Genomic DNA, 18,711 nt, shown 5'->3' with positions numbered 1-18,711 from the left:
ATTCTCACACCCCTAGATATAGATTCGTTGAATTGGGTCGTTTTAAGGGGGGGGCTTTACATAGACAGTGTGAAAGAGAAATAAAAAGAAGTTAAAAACTATACAAAAAGTAAAGATAAAAACATTATAAAAACAAAGATAAAAAGTAAAGATAAAAACATTAAAAACACCATGTTGGTATAGGGCTTTAACATTAGCATAGCTAAAGCATTAGCTTTACTAACTTTTGAGTTAGCATTGCTCACCACAGGATATATCCTAAGCCAAAAATGTGGAGGTGAAAGTACTTTTTGCAGGCCACATGAGTTTCTATATTATCAGTTAAAAGTTGAAGCTGCTGAGCTTTCCTGGAACCCCTCCATCCTACGGACCCGCCTCAGGCCGTCTGCAGACAGTCTGGGCGCTGTCAGATCAGTGACTTAGACTACGCTCTGCTGAATGAAATCTGTGGCAATGGATCATTTATTTTATTTAAAGTAAAATCTAAATATGACAGGAAACCAAATAGACAATTTCACCAGGAAATAGCTTTTCTTTACAGTTCTAACTTCATAAAGCTAATATTTGATATTCTCCCAGTGGTACCAAGAGATGAAGGAAGAATAAATTCTGCTCATATTCATATAAAATGATTCTATTATTTTATTCATACAGTAACAGGCCCTTCTTTTTTACCTTGTATTAAATACTGGTTCTGCTAAATTCAACTTGACAGTTTATCCCATTAAGTAACTCTGAGTTGCATTGAGAAGTAAAAGCCTGGCTTGATGCTTCTTGACATGTCCTTGCTTTGTTCCTCCAACATGTAAAATGTAAATCTGATTCGGCGTAAGAAATGGGTTTGTTTGTCCGATCCAGCCCCGAACCCGTAGATCTGCGGAGAAAATAGCCCAGCGGTCATCAAACGCACTGACAGTTCTCCCCGCTCAGCTGACAATGTCACAGCTTTCTGAGGCCAAGCCGCTGCAGTCGGCGGCGCCATAAATGTCACCGTGTCTTTGATGGTCCCTCCTGTGTAGCAGACCCCCTCCAGCTACCGAACCTCCGTCTACCCGTCCAGCTCCTCTTCCTGCCCAGCCACACTCCCGCCTTGCTTTTATCTTTGTCCATTTACATCCTTCCATTCCTCCTTCCACCAAGCAGCCGGTCGGTCCATACCAGACAATCCCCAAATATGAAGCTCGGTTCGAAATGTGTCAGAACGACTCCACATGGTGTGAGACGTGAAGAAATTTTTTTCTGTAAAGTAGGGAAAAATAAAGACAAGTGTGAATGAAAAGAGCAGATTAAACTAACTAAATTTGACTGACATAGCACCTTTATGCTTCTGGATGAAAATGGGAATATGATTAAAAAGACACAAAAAAAAACTTGTTTGAATAAAATCGTCTTTGGACTCCTGAGACAAAATTTCACCAAGGTAGAAAAAAGCTTGACCACAGAGCGTTCTGAAAGTTAGGTTGTTTGCCCACCTGTGTGAATTAGTGCTTAATAATGAACTGAACTGAATTAAACTGAAATCTCACACCAAACTAGTTCACACCAAACTTCACTTCCTTTCACCTAAAATGAATCTGGAGTTAAGTTTCCAGAAAAAGTAGGCGTGTGAATACATGAATATTGAAGATTTGACCTTTTTGTTTCATAGTTTTGGTTTCTAGAATTGTTTTTTTTTTTTTTTATCTCCTAGACTTATGGGAGTTTTTTTATATTCTGGTAAATCTGTCTTGCTGTTGACAGAATCATCTCTGTCCTGCTCAGCACTGAGCCAGAGCTGTGGATAATTCAGATTGACCGGGGGGCTCGGCAGGGTGACCTCCCAACACGAACACCGACCGGCTGCAGTGCATGTTTGTTTTTTGTGCTGTCCAAAGCAGAAAAAAGGCTGCGGGAGAGTCGGCGCTGAGAGTGAAAAGAGAAAGCGTACCAGAATAGGCCGAGCGCTGGCACAAAATCAATGCAGCGCAACACTTTATTACAGGCGCTACTCCAACGCAGGTGCTAAGTAAGCACTCTGAAACCAGGAGGCCTGCTTAATATGGGAGCCGTTGTTCCTGGTGTCTAAAAGCGACTCCAAATGACTGACAATTACAGCAGCGCTCCTTGTAAAGATCTGCTTTCTCCAGGAAACACTAAGACAAGGCAGAGCTGCTGAACTAAAGCCGAGAAGGGAAAAAAGAATGAGCTTTACCAGCTTATTTAGAGCTTTAGTCTCTAAATAAGTCTCTATTATTAGAGACTTATTTAGTCTCTAAATAAGTCACATGAGACTTATGTGACCACATAAGTCTCATGTGGTCTCATGTGGTCACATAAGACCACATGAGACTTATGTGGTCCTGAGACCACATAAGTCTCAGGATGTGGTCCACTTCCTGCCTTTGGAGCCGACTCTAAATAAGAGTCTAAAGCTCTTATTTAGAGCTTTAGACTGTTTTCAAACCTGATAGTAGCGATAGAAATGGTTTGATTGGAGACCAAAGTTGCAGCATTTGCTACGTTTTCCAGTTGCTATGGTTTTATTTCTCACTGCTCTGAGTTAAACCAAACCTTTGAAAAAGCCTGTTCCACCTGCACCAAGAACCACTGAAGGAAACAACACAAAAACCTCTTAAGACGACGCAGAGGGCAACTTCCTTCTTCACAAAATGGAAACAAAATGGAGGCGTCAGATTTTAGTGGTAGGATGATTTCTTTATCGATATACGACTGGTTTCCTGCTGGCTGCTGCGGATAGTGACGCTCCTGCAGGCGACATTACTTTGCACTGAGTCATGTCAACAAAACCAAACTGATGCAATGTGGGAATGTGTCACAAAAATGCCCTTATTTCTATAAAATATGACTTACATTTACACTGAGAAAATTGCTGATGTTTTGTTATGTAAAATATGTATTCTCACTGGTATAAATAAATCTGCAAACAGTTTGCTTTCTGTCAGTTCTGTCAAGATGAAAGAGGAAATGTCCCTTTTATATTTGTCATAATTTAATTATACATAACCGCATCTGTTTGAAATTAGTTTGCTCAATTTTGACGAACCATGGCTGCTATACTTTATAAAATATTTCATCTTATTTGATGATTGTAAAGAATATCACCTGTTGTAAAAAGAAGAGGCAATTAGTCTTTTTTTGCGGCTTTGGTGGGCCACAGCAAAGGGATAATGATGCTGATAAACATATAAGTAAACCACTTATATTGCATTTTTCCTCCATCTCTTCCGACTCACAGGTAAAATATATATCAGTAGATTTCTCTTTTGTCTCTGGTAAAACTCCATGAGTCATTTTTCCCGTTAGTTCTAGGTTAGCCCGTTTGTTTTGGTTGTATTTACCCAGAATGCCTTGCGCTGTGGTCCACTTCCTGCTTTTGGAGCCGTCTCTGGTCCGCTCGGCATTCTTATATAATTGAAACCAAATCATTCATTTCAGCTGAACCCAGACTGAGGTTTGTAGATGGACCAGAGTTAACTTTTTCGGTCCGCATCGGACTTCGATTACACATTGACACGTTGCCAAACGGACCGGACCTTCTACACAAACGGACTGGAGCTGGATTGAAGTGAACCAAACAATGCTCTCTTCGTTTCTGCATCGTTCATAGAAAATCTTGGCTGACTGAAGAGCGTCGGCCCTGCAGCTTGTTACCTGAAGGAGAATCTTTGTGTTTATGGCGTTCGGGTCCGGACTGAAGGACCAGTGGAAGTGCTGGGAGGCAGCTGTTTGTACTTCTCCCACTGAGGCTTGGCTTTGGTTGCAAAGCTCTGGCTCTCGGCGCTGTTCTCCTGCTTTTCAGCGCTTGGAAGCAACGGAGCAGCTTGCAGCCAAATCCTCTGCAGTTACCTCTCTCTAAAAACTCTGCAGTTATTTGCCGGTAAATGTTGGGATTAGGAAGTAATAGACGTTTGTTGGTTGGCTGCTTGTGATAAGAAGTGAAGCAGCTTCAGGTGAATCAATACCCTCAAAGACATCCTTAATCTTTCTGTTGGAATTTAGATCAATCACAAAAAAAATGCTTTATTCTTGTTGCTTCACCAACAGACTTTTCTCCAGCGTTTTTACTTTGACCGTTTCATCTTTTGCTCAAGAGAATGGATGTAATAAAGTTGTATTTGGGATCGTTTTTCATAAATAATCAGGTGGTATTTGACATCTGGATGAATTATACAACAATAAAAGCGCCTGAAAATGATCCATGTTGTTGTTTATGGTTGTTTGAATGAGACTGAGCTGGTATTAGAAGATGTTTACATCATCTGACTTTTTCTGAGAATTATAACTTTCATCTCAGAATTCAGACTTTTTCTCTCAGGTGAGTCATACTGTAATATTTGTAGATTGTAGTTGAGTTATTCAATCTCTGCATTGAAAAATGCTCTTTTTGCTTTTTTTGTACTAAATCTTCATGAGTAATTTTGACTTTCCTTAACTGGCAGACTGCGGTGGTAGCTGGGAGTTGTTGCTCTTTGCTCTTAGTTATGAACATTTTTCTACATGTTCAGCTTTAAAACAGTTGACTTCTGAATTTTTCTGGCACTGGCTCATGCTTGTTGTCTTGACGTTGAAATATTTCCCCGATGTTTCCCATTTACAAAAACTAAAATTCTGCTTTTCTGTTTGGATTTGAGGCTGGTTTTACCATCCAAATGCTGTAAATCCACAAAGTCTTACTTTATAAAAACCCTATTTGAAAAGCAATATGTTATTTTGTATATAAATAAACAAGTGATAGAGAAAAGAAGAATGATTTCTGTCTCTCTATAAAGTTTGTTTCCCTCCCCTCGCCCTGGTTCTGCATCAAACGAGCGGCGGTCTCAGGAGTCGAGCCACCGCTGTTGGATGATGACCAAAGGCGGGAAAACAATACTATCTATTGGCTTTCTGAAGCACGGGGGAGATATTCCTTATCTGGAAGCCATCGGGTGATTTGTTGTCTCACATATCTCTCAAAGCTCACAAAGAAAATGCCGATGACCTCTGGACCGCTGAGCGCATTGCGGCGGCGGTGGAAGACCATTTCCAGGTTTCAGCGCTCAGTGTAGCGTTACAAAGACTTGACCGTTTCAGAGGCCTGCTCTGAGAGCCTACGCCTCTCCGAGCCGCGACTCCTGTGGATAACGCCCTCATTTCCTTGCAGACATAGTCGCCGTGATAGCAGATGACCGCAGCAGATTTCCAGCAGACCTTACTGATGAAAGACGTCGGTTTTGTTCTGTGCCGCCACTGGGAACATCAGGTCATCATGGCTGTCAAAGCCTGCTTGGCCTTGTTGTGCTGGCTGCTTTCTGCTGCTTCCTGCTGCTTTCTACAGGAACCCAAACTGACGGCAGGTTTCTGCAGAAAGTACAAAAATCTAAATTAAGTTAGATTAAATGGACAGTGTTATGGAAAAAAAACAACTTTCATTTTGGTGCTTGCTTAGCACCAGGTTGCAAACCAACCTGGTGCTAACTAAGGTTGGTTGCTAACTTGGTTAGCACCAGTTTGCTAACCAATCACCAACAAAACCTCCCCGTTTTCAGAGAGTTTGTTGCAGTAGAAACACAAAGAACCAGTGAAGGACTGGAACCAGTTACTGAGAACAGTGGCAGTGGTGAAGTTTATGTTATTTATTGACCAAGAGTGAAACAAAGAAAAAGGAGCTATTAATCCTTCAGCACAATCATTTAGGAGAACCGTGTAGCTGGAGCCATTTCTCTTTGCTGAGTCCTGTTTAAAGAAGAAGCGGGGATAAAGACTGAATGTAGGAGAGAACCGGCGGATCCAACAGGCCGACACTGAAAAGGTCACCCGACATTATTGGTTAAAAATGAAGTGGCTTGGATGAAGCATGAGTGTTCCTTGGCTTCGCTCTCTCTGTATATTTTTCTTTTCTGTTTCCAAAGGCAGCTGGAAATAAACGCCACCTCTTTGAGTTGAAAAAAGGAGGAAATTATGTTGTGTGCTGACCCGTGCTCTGCCCTCTGATCAACCTGGTGACAGAGTGCTTGATCTTTTTAAACCGCATTTATCCACCTGATTCAATCTGTCCCCGCTTCCCAAAACGCTCCTCCACGCCGTGAGGCTTTTCGCTTGTCCTCCATCCCAAAATGCATCTCCTGAAAGCCCCAACGCTGCAGCATGCAAACCTCCACGGTCATTATCATTTCAGGAACGCTCCCACTCGTTGGCAGCGGCCACCTGCGGGGCCACGCCTGCATGTGCCCCCCTTCCCAGCTGCCGTTCTTCATTATCCTCCGGCTGCAGTGAGTCACACACGTCCTTCAGGAGAAATGCCTTCAGTGTGGATTTTTCTTTTTTCTCCTCTGGCCTTTGGCAGGTCCTGCAGGGCATTAAAGGATTACACACGACATTCAGGCCTGCTTTGATTTTTATTGATGCCTGCCTTATTTATGTTGACGGATTAGGATCAGTTTGCCTGTCGTCTTATTAGAAGACGTGTTTATTGAGGAATCTCCCATGCTGGAAATATCAAACTGATTTGCATCGTGGTTCTGTGTGATGTCGGGCTGGAAGCTGGCCACGCTGACTGCTGATTACACAGATACCATGCTGGCCACTGCTATGTGTTGGTATGTGAATAGTTACATTTTCATGCAATTGTCATGGAAATTTTGAGTTAACTTCTCAAATGTTGCAAAAATAAAATAAAATAAAATAAAAACTGAAAAATGTGCATTAGCTGTGTTACCATGATGAGGTTTGGAGTAAAGCTAGGTCAGATTTTGATGGTACACATGGCTGTAATACGTGTAAGTCATATAAATATGTATTTCAGCACATTTATATTTTTGTTTAAAAAAAAAAAACTTTTTATGTCAGGTCAGCTGTTTTTGTGATTCGGCAAATACGAAACCTCAGGTCTGGGTATCGGAGGTGAAAAAGTGGATCAGTGCATCCCAAGTTTAAATGAAAAAAAAATCCGTCATTTGAGTTGTAATTTAAAAAAATAAAAGTTCAACAATTATTGACTTAAAACAAGCTCCTATTTCTTGCTGAAAAGCTACTTGTGAGCTACTTTTGTCTTATTACTCGTGTACTACGAAATTAACACTTGAAACTAGACAAAACTACTTTGTAAGATTTTGTGTTTTTGCAGTGTAACGCCTGTTATACAACCAACTCATCATGGAAAACGTGATGACTTCTTTGAAATTTAAATAAAATATCAAAATCAACATCTATCACGACAAAACCTGTTGGTCGGTCAAATATTTAAAACGCACATTTTCTCCAGTTTGGTAAATTTGGTAACTTTTCTTTGTTGACAGAGCAGAACATCCTGAAATCCAGTCACTAGACTGAAACTGTCTGAAAAAAATCAGCCTTGCTTTGAATTAAACACTCTGCTGCTTTATAAATCCACTGTTGTGTGCAATAAAGCTGATTTTTATTCATATGTGACACATTTAAGTATCCGTGTTGACGGTGTGGTGGAGGAAAGATGGCGCCTCCAGCAGCCAGTTTGAGAAACGTTCCGGGCTAACAGCAGCGGCAGGCCTAATCAGGTGAACCCTGCCTCCCACTCACTGACGCCGCGTTCTGTGGGAGTTAGCCCACTTTTCTTGCCGCAGCTGGGAAGATGCCGCTGTATTTACACGCTGCATTAAAGCCTTGAGGGAAAGTCCCCTAACAAGCATCCCGTCATATATTAGCTCGTTATCGCGCTGTAAAACACGCCGCGGTGAAGTCGCTGCCGCCATCACCAGTCGTTGTAACGTGTCACATTTTCCTCCTCACGGGCGGCTGCGTCGTCGTGTGACTGTTTATATTAGCTGCACGCTGATCATGTGACAGACGTGTGTGTGTGTGTGTGTGTGTGTGTGTGTGTGTGTGTGTGTGTTGCATGGATGCAGATTTGACGTTGTATGATGAAGACAACACCGGTTGGTTATTTTCACTTTATGAAGTCTCTAAATGAGAACTAAAGTGTCTTCTCCTAAATTCTGGTGTTGAATTCATTTGTTAGTGGGTCAGAAGGAGCTGCACGTGCTGAAATCAGAGACCCTACTGTCCTGCAGCTTTTACATCAGCGGTGTCCAAACTTTTTGCCATGAGGACCAAAATCATTAAGCTGCTGGAAGCACTTGGAGGCCAAAACAAGTATTTTAACTTTTTGTGCCTTTTTTACTCTAAAAACAAATCTAAAGTAGCATTTTAAATAATTGGTTTAAAGTGGTCAAAGCCAATGTGTAAGTGATAATAACTCCCGCCTGCAGGTGGCAGTGTTGCTTATTTCTACCCCACTGCTGCCTAAGCCTCACTTAATGTCAGGTTATAGTCTGTGATCGATATGACGAGTGGCAAAGATCAATCTATTAAATTTCCTTAAATATTGAAGATGTTTGTCAAATCTTTGCTTATTTTCAGATTTTTTTTCTTTTATATGTAGATTTTGGAAGAATTTTAATGAGGAAAAAATGTCACAAAATTCCTTGCAACTATTTCTAAAGCAGCACATCACAAAATCAATCACAAAAACAATCCTGGAGGAACTGTTTGTTCATGACACTTTTGAAACGTAACAGATCACGACTGAACAGCAGGTTTCTCTTGAACACTAAAGTTCTCTACTGTTCAAGAGAATTATCATCATTAATGTTAAGGTTTCTGGTGTTTCGGTCACCTGAACCCATCAGTACTCAGATTCTGCTGGTCTGTCAGGAATGATAGAAGCTAAAAGTCAGGCTTCAGATCCAGCAGCCTGTATCCGCATCTTTTTTTTTCTCCTCCACCTGCTCTCATATCAATGTCAGCATGGCGATGTTGGTTATTAGACAGTAAAGCCTCTGATATTTTACTGGCCTTTTCTCTAATCTCCAGACTCACATGGTGTCACTGGGAGCTTTGGGAACGACAGGACGGGGATTCTCACAGTCAGCCTCCTCTCACCGTTTATCTGACTACCTGAAAACCCCAAAGACAGCAGTTCAGCTTTGGGATTTGTTTGAAAAGCAGGAGCTTCATCTTTGTGTGTTCATACATTACAGAGCTGGACAGATTGGTAACTGGTAGAAATATGTTACAAAAAAAAGTTAGATAAATTTTACTGCAGTTTGACAGGACACCAGTCCATCACAAGGCAAACACACACACTCACTGCTAAGAGCAATTTAGAGAGACCAATCAATCTGAGTGTGTGTTCCCACCAGTCCTGTTTAGTCTGCTTATAATCCAACTCCAGTCCATTTGTCTAGAAGGTTCAGTTCGGTTGATGAGGTGTGAATGCTAATCAACCTCCGGTCCGTCTACAAACCTCGGTCTGGGTTCAGTGGAAGTGAGCTCTGGTGCAGTTCAAATGCAGATGTGAACACCAAGCGGACGAGAGACCGCTCCAAAAGTAAGAAGTGGACCACAGTGCAGGGGATTCTGGGTAAACAGAACCTAAACAAATGCACTAGCCTAGCGCTAGTGTGTTGTGGTCTTTAGCCAAAGGCAAAAGAGAAATATCCTCCAACTGCTAAAATCTGATGCTGCTACATTTTTGTTTCCATTTGGTGAAAAAGTAAGTTGTGCTCAGTGTCTTCTTCAGAGGTTTTTGTGTTGTTTCCTTCAGTGGTTCTTGGTGCAGCGCCCCCACAGGTGAGGAAGGGAAGAGGTTGCTCAAAAGGTTTTGTTGGTTTGGCTCTGTGACCCGCAACACCTGGAACAATGTTGTTGTTTTGGTCCTCAATCAAACCGAGTCTACTGGACTACCAGGTGGGAAAACCCATAATTTTGATCATAGTAATTAAATTAATAGCAAATTTATTCAAAGGTTTTGTTGAAATTTTCAATGAGAGATATTATTGGAAAGAATTGTGAATGTATTTATTTTATCCTTACCAAACGTGGTAAGGATAAATTGTGACAGTAAATTGGTAAACGCGCTACAGATGCTCAAAAATGATGAAATAAAAAGTCTTCTGCCAGATTTCTGTAGCTTATGCAGGACAGGATGTGGTTGTTTGATCGTTTGGCTTTCATCAGATGACACAGTTTATTGCTTTCATATTTCTGTAGAATCACACAGAGAAGTGGAGAAACAGCTGCAGGCCAATTTCACATGCAAAAATAGTTTCCTGTTGTGTTTTGTAGTGTTTGTTACATAACCAAAGTGTGATATGAAAATGGTGTCGGATGAGATTATCCATCTGGGATGGGGCAATTTTGTTCCCCGTGTGTGTGTGTGTGTGTGTGCGGCCGGTGGAAGATATGGCGTGGCGTTGCCCTCCATCACTGGCGGGATGCGGCTGCTAGATTGGCGTGCCACCCAGGCGGCGCTGAGCGCTCCGTCATCCGCCATCTGCAGCCAGCGCGGCGGCACCGCCTCACTCCAACACTCAGCTTTTGATGGATAAACACAATGTCATCATGTAAACACATCCCTCTCCTCCTTTGCATTTCAAAGCCAGCAGCCATACATCTCGGCGGCGCTGCGGTAAGAGGCGCCTCTCAGCTCACCTTTGATTTGTGGCCGTGTTGTTCTCTTTGGCCTGTCACCGGGAAGTTGTTGAAATGACTGATTGAACTTTGAAAGACTAATACTCCCGTCAGGCCCGGCCCGACCAGGAGGGAGTGGGGGGAACCTACCGCAGAAAGCATTAAGGCTAACCGGGGAGTGAGCTTTGTGCTCACTGACTTCTGATTGTGGAGGAAAATTTAAGGCAGGATGCCAATTTTCCATCATGCTGAGGGATGGTTTGGTTTTCCGGAGGCCAGGAAAAAGCAGCGGAATAAATGGCACGCTTTGCTCGCACTCATCTGCAACCTTTGCTGTGATTTACTCTCAATTACCTAAAGCAGCTTCTCTGACAAGCAGCTTTTCAGTTTGTTCTCTCCTGATTGAGCGGCCGAACACGATAACTAATGTGACTGGACGATAAATCGTCCCAAAAGGTATTGTGGTTAATACAGGTGGGCGATATGGAGTTAAGGCTTTATCAAAATATTTTCAGGTATTACTGTGATAACAATAAAAGTGGCGATAAAACTTATTTATTACTCATTTTTTTAGGTAATTGTATGGCTGTGACTGCATGACAAAACAACCATATTCTCGTAAAACATATGTAGTGCTCTTGAATACATTCCCATTTTAAAAAGCTTCTTAACGACATTAGCCACATACAAAAGTGTGATTTGTATCATTAAATGACACAAATTAACTGTATTAATTCACATTCAAATGCATTGATATTTACTGATACACTCACTGATGGTTTTTGTCACGATCCGTGTTTCTGTGTGTTTATTTTTGAGTTTTTTCCTGTGTAGTCCTGTTCCTGTGAGTCTCAGTCCTGTCCTCCCCGTTGATTGCTCCCCAGGTGTGTCTCATTCCCCTGATTACCCCGTGTGTATTTAAACCCACCTGTTGTCTGTGTTCCTCGTCGGGTCCTTGTCTAAGTCTAACGTCTTTCTGTGCTCTCCAGTCGAACTGCCAAGTCCTGGTTTGTGCTAGCTCCCGTTAGTCCCATATGTCAGTTGCTACCGGTATTAGCTGTGTGCTAATGTGCTGCCGTGCTGCCTGTCCTGGACTGTGAGCTCATCATTAAACTCATCATTTTCACCATCTTACCTGGGTCTCAGCGTCATCTCCTCACCACCACCCACAACCTCTTCATGACAGTTTTGGGTTTAAAGGTCTGTGATTTATCATGACAATGGTAAATCAAAATCATCATGATTAGAAACATATCATGAGAACTGTTATCATTTATCACCCCTGGTGATAAATGATAACATTGTTTGAGATCATTTTCAAGTAGCATAATGATAATAAGATAATAGGACACTATGTCTTTAATTTCTAACAAACATTTAACATTGAACTGTAAACAAAATTATCCTTCAAAAAAAGATCTAATTGAGACCAAAACACCACACTGAATATTTTTATCATCCAGGTTTTGGTAGAAAGAGAGAAAAGAGGGAATCTGCTGTTAATTGATTTATTGATACTGTGACAGGCTTAAAGCTGCAGTATAACTTTTATAAAATATGTTATTTTTTTACATATTTGTTAAAACTGTTAGCATGTCACGACGGTTTGCAGACAGATAATCTGAACAGATTGATCTGCTCCATCTCCTCTCTGAGCAGCTATAGTGATATGAAGAAATGCACCAAAAACAACCAATCAGAGGCAGAGGGAGGGGCTTAGCGCTGTCAATCTACCTCAGGTACTCACTGCTCAATGTACTAATGGTGGGTTAACAACTTACTGTTGTAAACCATTTATCCTGTCATCAATGGCTCTGCTAACTAGCCCAGTGTACATGTGCATGATTGACAGCGCTAAGACCTGCTGTTAGCGCTGGGAGAAGGCAGAGGTTCACAGACCACATGTCTCATCCTGTCACAGCATGGTGACAGTTTAAACAAATATGTAAAAAAATATATATATATATATTAAAGTTACAGCTGTTATCATCTGCTGTTATTACAGCTGTGTTATCATCGGAGAGGACTTTACCATTTACCCATTTCTCTTGTCGTTCATCAGGAAGCTCCGGAGTTCAGTTTGGCTTCGTGAGGCTGTTTATTTTTGCGCTGGTTTGGTTGGTTTCCCCCTCAGCAGCGCTCCACAGCAGAAATGGAGAGGAATACCTTGGGGGTGGGCTTTAATTAGACCCCATCGCGGCAGACCTGTGGGAGTCTGCCAGGCTGGGGTTCGCCGTTTTGATTGCATTTGATTGCACGTTATGAGCTTTTCCTGCCAGCTCTGAGGATCCGCAGACAAGAGGTATGAAATCTGAACCTCATCAAAACTGTATGGAGTTTACCATCTGATTTCATCACTCAGTGGCTGGGCTCACCTGCTGGGAGCCGGGGCAGACTGGAGCCTCACCTGACCAGTACGCTGAGAATCATTAGCTCAGTTCTGTCCAGCACTCAAACGCATCACAGCAGCCATGTTGGCACTGTATTGACTAAAGAAACCGGGTTTATTCATCACTTATAAATAAAACACAGTGCTGCAAGTCAGTTCAGGGTCAAGAGGCAATACTGTCTTCACTTCAGAGGTGCCGCTGCTCAGAAATGTACCTGAATGCAGCTCAAAGTTTGCAGTGAGTGTATAGCTGATTAGCTGGGAACCAAAGAACACGGCAAACAAAACAGCATTGAAAGTTCTCTGAGTTACCTTTGTTTATTTACGTGGATCAGATATATGCACCATGAGGAGTGGCAAATTATAATAAAAGCTAACTCATGAAATTGTTACTTAAATGCTGCTTAACTTAAGTTTATAACAGAGCATGAACTGGTGTTAAGTTACCTTCACACTGCAGGTAAATACAACGGATGAGCTTTTCTTTTGTCCAAATGTGACCCAAATCCAACTTTTTAACAGCAGTTTGAACGGCCCAATTCTGATCTTCTGACCCTAAAAGTAATGCGATTTGTGGAAAACTTTAGAGACCAATTAACCTACCGGTCGTGTTTTTGGACTGAGGGTACCTGGAGAGAACTCACATGTTCACTGGGAGAACATGGAACACTTCATGAAAAAAATCCGCAGACCAGGATTCAAACCCAGAACCTTCTTGCTACCAACGGCCCCACACTGATGCAAATATGTCAGACCTAATGTTTCCAGTCAAATTGTCCTGATATTGGTCTTTGTTGCTATTTAAAATCCACCTGTAGGTTTGCAGTGAGTCATTTCTGACCTGCTGTGTCCCTGCTGGGTCGGAATGACGCAGGAGAACATCCAGAATCTAATCAACACCTCTGACGTAGGCAGGCCTTTCAGCCGTCACATCTCACTGAAATTAGACATGTTTTCTAATCAATAACATCACGCCGGAGGGGGTTAGCTCCACTGATAACAGATTTATTTTTACTCTGCCAGAAACGGATCGTAGAATGAAGAATGAATGATGCACAGTATAAACATGAAGCTCTTTTCATTCTGATAAAACACTTGAAGAGTTGAGGCTCACACCTTCACAGCGTGCTCCAATCACTCCTGTCCTACTAGTTAGAGGATCATCTTCTTACACTTAACGGGTCACTGAGGGTCGCTGAGATTGAAAACTTAAGCCCTACTCGAGGTGAACACTCTGAAAGGAGGCTAAGTGTTTCCTGGTTACCTATGTAGGAAACACTTGAAAACCAGTATAAAAACCCAGAATATTTGTATAATTTGCTGTTAAATATAAAGAACGGCTGTAAAAGAAAACATTTTCTACCCTGATCAACATTAACCTCACAAACAGCTGGAAACAGCTGAACAGTGAATAAACTGTTGTCAATATTTCCTACACAATGCCACTAACTCATCTTTACTCAACATTAACTACATATATTTTTTATTTTTATTAATTAATTAAATGGATTTTGTGGCGTTGGAACATTTGTATTTTTGTGTTTCTGGTCCACCCATAAATGTGATGCACAAGCAACGTCCGCTAATGACAGCATGTTTTCTGATTCAAAAACTGATCTGATTGGATGCTGGAAAAGATTATTATCATGTTCAGGCAAAGCTATTCAACCCTTAAGTAGCGTCTCAGTGCTAACATATTGCAGCAGTGCAGATGCTAATGCTAATGTCAGCTTCTAAAGACCTTTGAACCAATCTGATGGTTGAAAAAACCTGAATAACAGATTGAAAAACTATAAATATCAACAATAATTATGTTGCTGTGCCAGTATATTTATTTGTTCAATAATTTAGCAGTAAAAGGGATTTTGGGAGTAAAAAGACCTGCTTATTTTTTATGTACAGTTTTCGATTGAAATTAATTGAAATTGATTTCAATTAATTAATTAATTAATTAAAACCCTGCAGTTAACAAAAAATTTTAAAAATAAATCCAGTTCCATCACTAGTTATGGAACTACATATCTGATTTGAAACCTGTGGAAATGCTAACTGTAATTTCATACCCTCAGTATTTTTCAGATTTTCCAGCTCTATGATAATATACCATGCATCTCTGGAAGTTTTTTTTTTCATTACTAAAGAAGAAAAACTGAAGTTTTAAAAAGTCTGTCGTTATGGCTTTCCTACGATGGGACTCGCCATAAAACATTTAAGAGCCGGCGTTATGTAATGATTGCTCGCTTTCTCTTTTATATAAAGTCATCACCGCTGCAAGAACATTAATATTACATCCATGTTATGTCACCGTTCCCACATTGCACAGAGGCTGAGGAGATTTAACCATGAAGTTCTGCTAGAAGGGGAAGAAAGTGTCTTTATATCTCCACATCCTAAAAGCATCCGCAAGTATTCACGTCCCAATTAATGCTGCAGAATTGATTTCCAGCACATATCCTGTGAAACTTTTTGCCCTGACAAGGACAGAGTGGACGGGTTGTCCTCTTAACTCCGGGTCCTCAACAAAAAGCAAAATGGGTCATCACAGTCAGACACTTTGCTGCTATCCAGAACAATTATTCCTCCTTCCAGTTTCTCTGAAGCACCAACAAGGTCAGGATGGCTGAAGTAGATTACAGGTTGCAACTAAAAACAAATAAAACCGCTGTCACCATTCCCAGTCCTCCCATCTAAGTGTCAGCTGCTGGCCGGCGCTGGCCTGAGATACGGGACAGGCACTCCGCTACCAGGACAGAGCGCCGTCTGGAGACAGGAAGACAGCAGGAAGTGGGATCTGAGGCAGGAAGTGGGATCTGAGGCAGGAAGTGGGATCTGAGGCTGGAAGTGGGATCTGAGGCAGGAAGTGGGATCTGAGGCTGGAAGTGGGATCTGAGGCTGGAAGCTCTCCGAACAGGAAGTGAGTCTCACCAATATCTAGCCTTTTCCGTCTGTTGGAGTGGAGGACGAAGTGGCTGTTAGCGGCTCCTGTTTGTATTCGTGTGAGTTGTTGACAGAGGTTGGTGGGTGAACAGATGGTGGAACAGAGACGGAGCCTGGAGGACGCAAGGAACCAGATATTTACATACCCCGGGTACAATGACATAAACTCACTGTCTGACATCAGGTCTGATAACGCTTCCTTTGTTTTTTACATCACGTATGATTAATTTATCTCTCTTCTCTAAATACCACAATAAGTTTGTTTTTTACTTTCTTTTTACAAGCAGTAGTTTTTAAACCACATTTTAACTTCTCTGGCTGTAAACTTTGAGGACCATTGTCTTTTGGAAGGCATTTTCCTGCCCAATGTCTTGAGATGTTGCTTTAATATTTCCACATAATGTTCTTTCCTTCTGATACCATCTAGTCTGTGAAGTGAACAGCTCTTCTCCATCTCATAATGTCACAAAAAGAAAGCTGTGTGTTTGAGGTGTTGCTCTGAAGTCTTGTTGTATGCAAACTTCTAAATTTAATGATTCTGTCATTTAGCAAATGGAAGTAAGTTTGATTTTAACTGAGATCCAAAACAGGAACCGTGTTAAAAAGCAACTGAATGGGCTTATCTAACAAATTACCACTGAAATCTAAATCTGAGATATTTCCTGATTTTTAAGATGTTTGGTTCCTACAGTATTTGCTCCTATAGGTCATTATAAACCTGCCAGAAGCTTTTATTTCATCCTTCGCTTAGCTGGAAGGGAGAAAGTTTTCAGAGTTTGCACAACAAGCTCTCTACATTTCCAAAAGCTGCCAAAACAAATTGAAGTGAGGGAGTCGCAAATGTATCCATCAGGGCGGCCTGCAATTTTAGCCTCAAAACACGTCTGATTGATGGCTCTGATAGCTGCAGAGGAAGGAGTGTTTTCTGCTTTACACAAACACACTTTTCCTTCCTGCCAAATGGAAGGACTGTGGACGCTGGAGCTGACTGAAATGGAAACACAGCGGCTGAAAGTGTGAAGTGACGATTGTTAAACCAGCTTCTTATCATCGCACAATGGAGGTCAGGAGAAAGATGCGGCGGACTGAAACAGCCGGGCTATCTGAGTGGATCTGTTTACCTACTTTATCTGGAGGAGGATTTTAAAACAAGGACCACGACCACGAAACGAGCCACAGAAGATAAAAACCGGCTGATCCCTGAGAAAATCAGCTGAAGCTCGCCTGTTTATATTAGGAAAAACTGAAAATATTGATATGGCAGCTAGTGAAAAACATTACAGGGACTATTTCTCCCACCTAAACCGAAACTTTTTTTGTTTGTTTCGGAAGAAATGGCAGAAGACTTTATGGGAATAAATGATAACAGTGTGAATTAAGACTGGACGATATGTCTAAAAAAACATTACATTAAATTTAATAAATTTAATTGAAAAAATACTTTATTGATCCCAAAGGAAAATTAAATATTCTAGTTTTAGCATTTCATGTTGATATTGACAATTATTAATTAGTTTTTTTTGCTTTAACTTAAAAATGCTCCTTTTACCCAGAAGGTTGTTGCTAGCTAATGAAAGAAAGAATAAGTTAGTTGAAGCTGGCTGAGCTGAAGCCTTTCTTCTGCTTATTTCCCCCAGAATGCTTTGCGGTTCTAGATTGGAGTTCAATCACTCTATTGAACATTCTATCTGATATAATATCTATTGATATTGATCATCTTCTATCACAGTGTACATTGTTGCTGATTTGTTGCCCAGCCCTACTTTGAGCCTCAACTGACTCTAGAATCCAGTGAAAACTCTTCACATTTAGATTCTGATGATCAGATTCTGCAGTTCCTAGTGACCAAGTAGGGGAACATTAAAAAAATAACTGCATGAAGAAAAATTTCTGCTGTCATGTCTATGTGTAGCTCATACCTATGACATGAATATGTTCTCACTTGACAAAAGCTCCTTGTTGCTTTGTTTCGTTGCCATTGGTGACGTCCTCGTCTCTGTTTGCTTAACTTTTTATACGTTTTGATCGTAGTTTTTGTGTCTGAGCATAAATATCTAAATCTGATGACAGTTTTTAATCTTTAATTAGCTAGGATCTTGTACAGGTAGAAAAGGGGCAGCTAACATCTCTGCAGACCCCACACATCCTGGACACAAACTGTTTATACTTTTACCAGCAGGGCGGCGCCAGTTTCTTCCCCAGCCTGCCTCTCTGCTGATCAGCTTCCCGTCTGAGCAGTCTGCTACTCTGCTAAAAAACAACAACAAAATAATCAATATTTCCACCTGTCTCTTTGTTTCTTTTTTATATCGATTAAAATTGATTCTATTCCTAATATACTGTAATTTATAACCTCTAAACTTTATAAATTTTTACTTGTTAAATTCCTTCTTTGTGCACACAATCATGGCCAATAAAGCTGATTCTGATGAAGCAGAACTTTTATTGTGAGGGACTGCATTTAAAAAAAAGACATAATGGTTGTGTGTTATTGCAGTCTATATATAATGAGCACATTTAGCTTGATGCTAGCAGCTTATTAGTGCAGAGGAATTGAGGATCTGATGGCGGTCATTTTCTTAGAGCGCTGCATGTTGGACAGCAATCAATCAGAGGCATCGATTCTGGAGCCCATCCAGTTGTAATGGTGGATTAATATGGATTAGCCACGTTGTGCATCTAAACAGTGAAGTTATTGAAGAAGCTGCTTCAGAATGCTGACTGGGGCTGAAGAAAAGGCTTTAATGAACATCCTGGACCTCCTGCAGCAAAGAGGTCCTTTCTTAAGTTCTGGATTGTCTGCTGGATGTGTTTGCTCTCTGATTCTCAGTTGCATTAAATATGAACCAATTACACCACAAAGTAAAGCGAGGGATTCATATTAACATGCGTTACAAAGGTTTAACACATAAACTTTATTCTCATATGAACGTAAATCAGATTTGTCAGCATATAAACAA

General features: G+C 41.1%; 1 protein-coding gene and 1 long non-coding RNA gene across 2 annotated transcripts in view; one reads left to right on the top strand and one right to left on the bottom strand.

The window, feature by feature from the left end:
* cadm1a (cell adhesion molecule 1a) overlaps positions 1-18,711 on the top strand; it is a 416,025-nt gene that overhangs the window by 250,663 nt on the left and 146,651 nt on the right. The window lies entirely within an intron of this gene.
* LOC103145521 (uncharacterized) lies at positions 445-6,916 on the bottom strand. The gene is made up of 2 exons (XR_477030.2): positions 3,652-6,916; positions 445-1,239 (listed from the first exon to the last, which is right to left on the bottom strand). It is a non-coding gene; the product is annotated as an uncharacterized LOC103145521 (long non-coding RNA).

This window comes from Poecilia formosa, unplaced genomic scaffold, assembly GCF_000485575.1.
Source record: "Poecilia formosa unplaced genomic scaffold, Poecilia_formosa-5.1.2 Scaffold143, whole genome shotgun sequence".
NCBI classification, from domain to species: domain Eukaryota; kingdom Metazoa; phylum Chordata; class Actinopteri; order Cyprinodontiformes; family Poeciliidae; genus Poecilia; species Poecilia formosa.
The sequence above is the reverse complement of the archived record's forward strand: the minus strand, read 5'-3'. Positions and strand labels throughout refer to the sequence as shown.